General features: G+C 50.7%; 1 non-coding gene across 1 annotated transcript; it reads right to left on the minus strand.

Annotated features, from left to right (window-relative positions):
- Window positions 1–1,457: 1,457 nt before the first annotated feature.
- On the minus strand, window positions 1,458–1,588 carry LOC132648140 (small nucleolar RNA SNORA17). The gene has a single exon (XR_009586525.1). It is a non-coding gene; the product is annotated as a small nucleolar RNA SNORA17 (small nucleolar RNA).
- Between the last annotated feature and the right edge of the window lie 6,443 nt (window positions 1,589–8,031).

The raw sequence follows: 8,031 nt of genomic DNA on the forward strand, positions 1-8,031 counted from the left end.
CATGCACCCCAATCCCACTCATCTCCCTCTCTCCTCATATCCACCTTCCACACCTGTAACACACCCTCCCCAGAGGGGGAAAAAAAAAATCTTGTTTTGTAAGCTGTAGTGTATCACAGAGTGTCCCACAGCAAGCCCTTTTGTTCACGGGTCTTTGCTTGTAAATGTTCATTGCTATGATCTGTTAATCTGGTAGGAGGCCTCTAGTTTCTGCTACTCCATCAACGCTGGAACCTCACTGGGACTCCTCTTGGATATCCTGTTGTTCTTTGTCATGGAGATCCTATAGTTTTGTGCAGGACTGGACCCTTCATGCACTGCTACAGTTCATCAGTGGGCTAGATGTTGGGGTGGGGCAATTTAATCTGGGCCTGAGAGGCATCTGAGCTGGTCAGGCTGCTCGCTCTCCTGCCCTTTGGCCACCTCACTAGCAACTCCTGCAAGAAGGGCTAGCTCTATCTTGCTGCCCAGGTGCAGGGACCACTCTCTGGAGTGCTGCAGCAGGTGAGGGGCAGGCACAGCTCTCCTGCTCTCATGACCCCACAGGAGGTTCTCCCTCCTATCACAGGTGGTGAAGTAGGATGGGGGAGGGGAGTTTCTCTCCCTTGTCCAACACACTGAAAGGAAGAGGAGTTGTAGGGCCAGCACTTTCGTTCTCTTATCCTCTGGGCCAACTCAGCATCCACTCCTGCAATGTGCAAGCCCACTCTTCCATGTACTGCAGCTGGGTATGGCTGGGTCAGCTCTCTGCTCTCATGTCCCCAGGGCCAGCTCTCCCAAGATGCCCAGGTGAAGGTGAGGCCACGTCTGCACAGCCCTCAGACAGCAACAAGTGCTGGAGCAGCAGCCCAGACCAGGAACGTTGGCCTTGCCTCAGGAGGTAACAGACGTGGAGCTTGGTGGCAGCACAGGACAGGGTCTGTGACATCACTGGTCCCAAGTGACATCACTGGCTACCCACATCAGGCTGATCCTCACTACCCTGCAGTCTCCAGTTCTGCCTTTTCATTGTGCCCATACACTTCTGCTTCTCTTTCATTTCTCCAACAATACTCCAACAATTACCTGCTTCTCTTAGTGGTCTCTGAGTCCCAGGGTCTCTGAGTGTCTGGGATCATCTCAGGAGTGATCTCAGAAGTGCATTATGGCACCAGGCAGGGGTTATCTTGGGCATCATATTCTCCCCCACACCCCAGGCTTCATGGCACTGGTCATGGCTCGTTCCTTACCCAGACCAGCCTAGTGGCACACATGCAAGGGTCCTCCGTCTGGGGATCACTCCTGCCTGAGCCCTGAGGTCCAAGGTAGGGTTCTTCCAGTCTTAGGCTTGTTTCCTCTCCTGGGAGCCCATCTGGACCTGTGCCAAGATGGCGGTCATCTCAGGCTAGCTCCCTGCTCAGGCCCCATGGTGCTGGTCTGGTGGTCATATCAGTCTTGCTTTTTCTTTTCTTTTCAGGGAAGTTAGGCTACTAGCCATTGAGATGCTCACAGGTTAGAACACTGAGCTTAGACATGGCCTCTTTCCTCTCTGCCACCTACTTCACACATGTGACACAGCAGCCACACATGCAGTGCTTCTAGGGGTACGGGTAATCCTGTTTTCCTTCTTTTCATTAATTCATTTCTTTAACCACTTTACAGCCTGATCACAGCCCCTTCCTCCTTCCCTTCCAGTCCTACCCTCATACCTGCTTCCCCTCATTTCTCTCCCCTTCTCCTCAGTGAAGGGGAGGCCCCCTATGGGTACCACCCCAACCTGGTGCATCAAGTCACATCAGCCTAATGGCATCCTCTTCCACAGAAACCAGGCCAGGCAGCCCAGCAAGGGGAACGGGATCCAAAGACAGACACCGGAGTCAGAGACAGCCCCCGCTCAAATGTTTGGGGACCCAACTCATGACCAAGCTGCATACCTGCTACATATGTGGAGGGTGTCTAGGCCAAGCCCATGGATGCTCTTTGGTTGGTGGTTCAATCTCTGTGAGCCCCCATGGGCCCAGGTGAGTTGATTCTGTAGGTCTACAAGTGATGTCCTTGACCCCTCTGGCTCCCTCTATCCTTTTTCCTACTCTTCCACAAGACTCCCTGAGCTCCACCCACTGTTTGGCTGTGGGTCTCTGCATATAAATGTCTGTAAGCACATCCAGAGTTCACAGAAAAGTTAAGGACTGGCAAAGGAAGCTGGTACATTTGGCTCCAAGCCCTTTCTACTGATCAAAATCAATATTTTGTGTCTAAAATCTAGAATTCACAAAGAACTCAAAGAAATGAAACAGGAAATCAAGTAACACAGTCAGGAAATGGCCTAGTAAATTCAACAGTTCTCAAACAGGATAAGTATAATGAAGTTGTTTAGCTGACTAGCCACCACAGAAATGGAAATCTAAACCACATTGAGATTCCTGCCTTGTATAATATAATCACAGTGATTTGTCCTTCCTATAAGAAGGTGAGCATAAAGGTGGAGCAGAGATTGAGGGAATCCCCAAACAATGAGTGGTCCAACCTGAGACCCAACCCATGGGAGAGAGCCAACACCCTGTCACTATTAATCATACTGTGCTCTGCTTTCAGACAGGAGCCTCGCATAAGTGTCTTCTGAGTGGCTTCATGCAGCAGCTAATGGAAACAGATACAACCAGAGCTCTATGAGCACATGTGTGGGTCTAGACCGTTGGGCTCCTAAACACAGGATCTGGCCTTGGCAACCTGCTAGAACTACCTGTCTGCTAGGGTGGTCGCTTTCTTCATGTTTAATGTAGTGGACCCCAGAGCACGTTCATGGGCACGTGAACTGCAAGTGTTCCGTGAGCTACAGCCAACGCTCCCTAGGGCTTTAGAGGTTTTTTTTTCTTGTTTGTTTGTTTGTTTAATTTGGGGAGGTGGAATATCAAATTGTAGGTTTTTATTCATTTGGTATATTGAAGTTGTTCATAGTCACTTTTCTTGCTGCTGAAATTGTCCCCATTCGGCAGCTGCCCCCTCTGAACGGCACTTTCCCCCGTGCTGGGATGTTTTCTTTCCCTGCAGTGTAATTCCCCGTAATCTCATAGGAACCCTGTTTTGCAGGCATGCCATCACCACTCCCACCCCTAGACTGCTCCCCAAGCTTCCCGAAGAGCTCCTAACTCCACTTCAGGGCACAGGGTAGGAGAACGCTGCTCATGCTCCGTGGCTCTCGGTTTGGCCCTGCTCTGGGCAAGATACAGGTCTGGGGCTCTCTGCAGTGCCATGTCTGAGGGGTCTCATGCCCCATTGGTTCACGACGATGCTCACTTGTGTCCTCTGCAGTGCTGGGAGAACATAACCAGACCTCACGCTATGAGTGTGTGGGTTTAGTTGGGCTCCTTAACACAGGTTCTGGCCTTGGCAACCTCCTAGAACTGCCTGTCTGCCAGGGTGGCCGCTTTTTGCTTGTTTTCTGTAGTGGACCCCAGAGCCACGAGGCTTGGAAAGGACTCATTGGCATGCCAATAATCTGCCTTGTCTCGATGCCAGCACTGAGATGCGTGTCATAAAAACGGGAGGTCACCAGAGCACCATTTACACATGTCCTCCCACTGTAGTGGAAGGGCCACTTGGCCTCATCACCTTCCCTGAAAGGTCAATACATGGGACTCTGCCCACCTGGTTTTAAGCCCCCAGGGTGGGACACTGTTAGCGAGTAACGGCTGTGTGCTGTGTAGCAGTTTTCTCCAAATTAAAACCTTCTATCTTGGAGGGAGGCTCATTAAGACACTGAGTGTTTACAGGGAGATAAAACAGTAAGATGTTCCAGGGGAAAGTGAAACATTCCATTCCTTAGGGAAAGCTCCTTAAGCCCAGGAAGAAAACAACTCAAAATAGCTTCAGGAAATCCAGAAATTGACCTGGTTCCTCACACACCCAAGCATATATAAATAGTGAGGACTGCCGAGAGACTCAGGTAAGCTGAACTTCCTGGAAAAGGCTCAGACCAACCAAGCTACTTAAAAAGGACTCTCTGGCCTGTGGAGCTGCACGCCACTGGTGACACAGTGCACTCCAGCTGCTCCCCTGCTGGGATGGGCTTTGGGGAGAGCAGCTGCCTTTGAGTCGGTTCCGCTCCGGTAAGTACCCGCTCCGGTAAGTACCCCCGATAGAACTCACTGGTTCACCAAGCTGGACTTTTGTGCTATACCTGCTTCGGTCTGTCATCAGTTCCCTATCTGAGGAGAGCGGACACTGGTTCATTTCTCCCCAGGAAGACCATCACGCAATGTAACTGGCACTCAGCAGGGACTGGCAAAACCAAGGATGCCTGGGAAAGGAGTGATTATATGGTCCTAGCTATGGGTTGCAAGATAAGCAACTGAGGCTGTATAGCCTGAGGGAGGGTAGAGCATGGGGTGAGAGACAAATGGCTACTTTTCCCTATGTGACTTGGGATAATATATGTCATCTTATTATGTCAGTGGTTGCATGACGCATACAATGGATGCTGAGATATGCAACCAAGGTTGAGTCCTCTATCCAGAGAAAATGTCTGGATAAGGAATCTGCAGAGAAATCCCAATATGGCTCAGCGCACTGTTTGGGGTAGTGTCTTTGGTATGTCAGCGGCTGCAAATCCCCTAAGGTGGATACTGAGACACGCAACCATGGCTGAATCCTCTACCCACAAGAAGAGTGTAAGCAGAAAACTTTCCTCCTCGCAGCATAGGATGGTCTGCCTGCCTAACGAGTGAGGTCCAGTGAGTGTACACAGAGATGCTCTTAAAAAGGTTAAAGGTTTAAGGTAGATGCTGTGGTCTCTGAGAGTAACAAGTAAGGAGCGAGGGTCAGGAGGCTCAGCAGAAGTTGTGTGACCACTGCTTTGTGTAGCATAAAGATGTTTGAGGCTGAGATGGCTACTCGGTGGGAATTTGCTCGTGCAAGAAAAGATGAGGCAGAGATGCTGTTATGCCGTTTCTTAAGATGAGCAGGATACAAGGAAAGTACTAGTCAGAGCTGTGCTGAAGAGCCCTTCCCAGATACGAATGTTGGGAACAAGCAAAAGAAACTTATTCTAAGCATTACCGTTTCGTTTTCAGACTCCATGTAATCATAGGGAGAAACTAAGTTCAAGGTCCGAGGCCCTAGAGAAGCTGGGGACCTCCCAATAGCTGAACAGCTTCTGCTGTAAGAAGTCAGTTGTCTGTGTCCAGACTTCTAAGGGACAACTTATAAGGAGACAGTTGTCTGAGTCCACACATCTCAAGGACAACCACTCTATCTTGCTGGCAGGGTCAAACAACTTCATGTTCCCAGGCCCAGGGACCTACTCTTATCCTGATTGATGGAAACTCCCTTGCCCAGCCCCTCATGTCAAAATGACTGAGCAATTCTACAGCCCACCCTGCTCCCCCTTGCTGTATTGTTTTCACCCTTTAAATAAGCAATTCGGCTTTCCCCTTGGAGAAGCAGTTCAGATCCTGAACTGGTCACCTCCCTGAGCTCAGAAAATAAAGCTTTCCCTTTAAGCTGAAGTGAGCTTTCTCAACTTCCATCCTGAACCCAACACAAGGACTTGGAACCCATGGAACAAGTCAGACAGTAAAGAAAAAAAAAATAGATTAAAATGATAACAAAAGAACTAAAGAGGAAAAGTGATGTGTGATGTTTGTTCACCAGGTCAGATGAGGCTTTGTTCATCCAAGAGTTGACAAAGAGGTGGGTTTATCAGTGACCTCAGGACTGGGGTGTGGAGCTCTAGTGGCTTTGGTGAGTCCCATGACAAAGTGGCTCAGGGGTACCTGCAGGTGAGGACCATGTAGGGTGGCTGAAAGCCCCATGTAATGTTGTAGATTTACTGGCATTCTGTTAATCTTAACAATATTTGCAGCCAGGCAATGGTGGCACATACTATAATCCCAGCACTTGGGAGGCAGAAGCAAGCAGATTGCTGTGAGTTCAAGGTTAGCCTGGTCTACAGAGTGAGTGAGTCTAGGCCAGCCAAGGCTACACAGAGAAACCCTGTCTCGAAAAACAAATACCACCAACAACAACAAAAGGAAACAACCCAGGTGGATTAGGTGTTGATGACATATTCCAAGTAGAAGGGTGGAAATAAGACTGGACCCGGGGACCATGGAGACCTGGCAGCTTAAAATAATAATGGGTTTGCCTCATTTGGATTAGCAGTTCCCTCCAGAGCCCCAGCTGGACAGAAGCCATCTGAGGGGCCCTGCTCTTCTCCATGTTTCAAGGAAAGATGATCAGAAGGATTAACTTCTGATGACTTGGTCTGGCAGACCATGCCCTCTTCTCTGCTGGGGCTGAGGTCCCCACGGAACAGAGACTCGGTCAGCCAAGCCTTGCTCAGGACTCAGTTCCTTGGCCTGGATGGGGTCTCAGCTGGAAAACACCTTTTCAGGTGGTAGGTGCAGGACAGGACAAGGGAGAGCCAGAGGGTCAGTAGAAATGGTAGGTAACAGCAGCTGATGACGCCATGAAGGCCTAACCACCTCATGCCATCGGATCCTGTGTCCCATGAATACGTGGTGACACTGGACACAAGAGAAGGCAGCTTCCTTGAGGAGCCCTTTGAAATAGCGTCAGCATCTCAGAGAACGGGAGAGGGCCGAGGAGGAGCCAAGTGGTAGGACCATCCCCACAAGAATGAGATAGTCGAGAGACGCTTGGGCCTTCCCTTTGGCTATCAGACTGTCGAGCTAATGTACCTACAGGAACTAGAATTTCCCTGGGGATCTCATACTGGGAGAAGGAAAAGACTGAGGCTCCCATGCTAGGCAGAGGGCAGCCTGTCTCCATCCAGCTCTGACTGGCCATGATGGCCAGGGCCATCTTCTGACCAGACCTCTTACCTTTTATATAAACCTAAACCTCATGTTAGAACTCCGAAGATGGACTTAGCCTCAGTGGAGGGTATAACTAGACCTCTCTGTTCTCTTCCCCATGGGGTCACACTGAATAAATCTCCCCTTTCTGTTTGACCTCCTCAGGGAAGGTGACTGAGCCCAACCTGGTAACAAGCTGTGTCACCCTAGGCCAGGGATGGCAAGGCCCTGCCTTGACTGTAGTCCCCAGCCTCAGGAGAGAATTTGGACCTACATCCCTGGCTCTTCTCTATGACTTCACCTCTTAACACATGCGGCTGGCCCGGACCCAAGAAACCTGGCCTTGCCACACAGCCAGGACACCAGGACAAGTAAGAACAGATCAGACATCTTTTGTCCTTCCCAGACTGGGGCTCCAGGTCAGCCCCACTGCCCCCGCCCCCAGAAGGCACTGGTAAAAAAATCTGAGTACCAAGGCTGTCAGCCAGGGGTAAGGCTGCTGCTGGGGGCTGACAGCAAGCTGGAGGGTGAAGGATGTCACCTGCCGTATTTCCCGTGTGAGGGCAGAGGAAGGGAAGTAACCTGATGGCCACTCACTGTGCTCAGGTGCATGTAACTCAGAGCCTTGCCCTCAGGGACGACCCTGGTAGGGCCAGCAGGTGCCAGAGAGGCTACAGGCGTGTGCCTACCCTCCTGTCCTGGCACACCTCCCAATCTGGTTCCCAAGCCCAGTGGAGGTGAAGCCACCTTGGTCCTGCCTTCTCTGCATGTAGAAGGTTCACTCTGCCTTTACTTCTCCACCAAGCTTCCTCGGTAAACTTCCCTGCATGTGCAGTTTCATCCAAAGAGCTCCAGCTATCCCGACAGGCTGTGGCACACCTGAGTGGTCCTCAGATGGCCCGTATACCAAAGAGCTACCAGGAACAAATATGGATCATCTTGAAGAAACTGCAAGCCCTAGCCTTGCCTGGCTAGACCAGGGCAGCTCACCCCGAGATCTGCCCGTCCCACTCCCCATGGCCAGGATCAATGTCCTGGGGCCTTGAGAGGAGATGTCTGTGGAATCAGGAGCCTCTGTCCTTTCTAGGTCAAGGGAGTGTTCCAGGCCTTTGATTCTCTCATCTAAACCACAGGAATCCACATTTTCAGGGCTTTGTGTCCACAGGGCCCTCATTTAAGTTTCAGTTCCTAATGGCAGCCCCAACCCTTCTGTATCCTCAGCCCTTCACGGGAC

The sequence above is a fragment of the Meriones unguiculatus genome, chromosome 15 (genome assembly GCF_030254825.1).
Source record: "Meriones unguiculatus strain TT.TT164.6M chromosome 15, Bangor_MerUng_6.1, whole genome shotgun sequence".
Classification (NCBI taxonomy): domain Eukaryota; kingdom Metazoa; phylum Chordata; class Mammalia; order Rodentia; family Muridae; genus Meriones; species Meriones unguiculatus.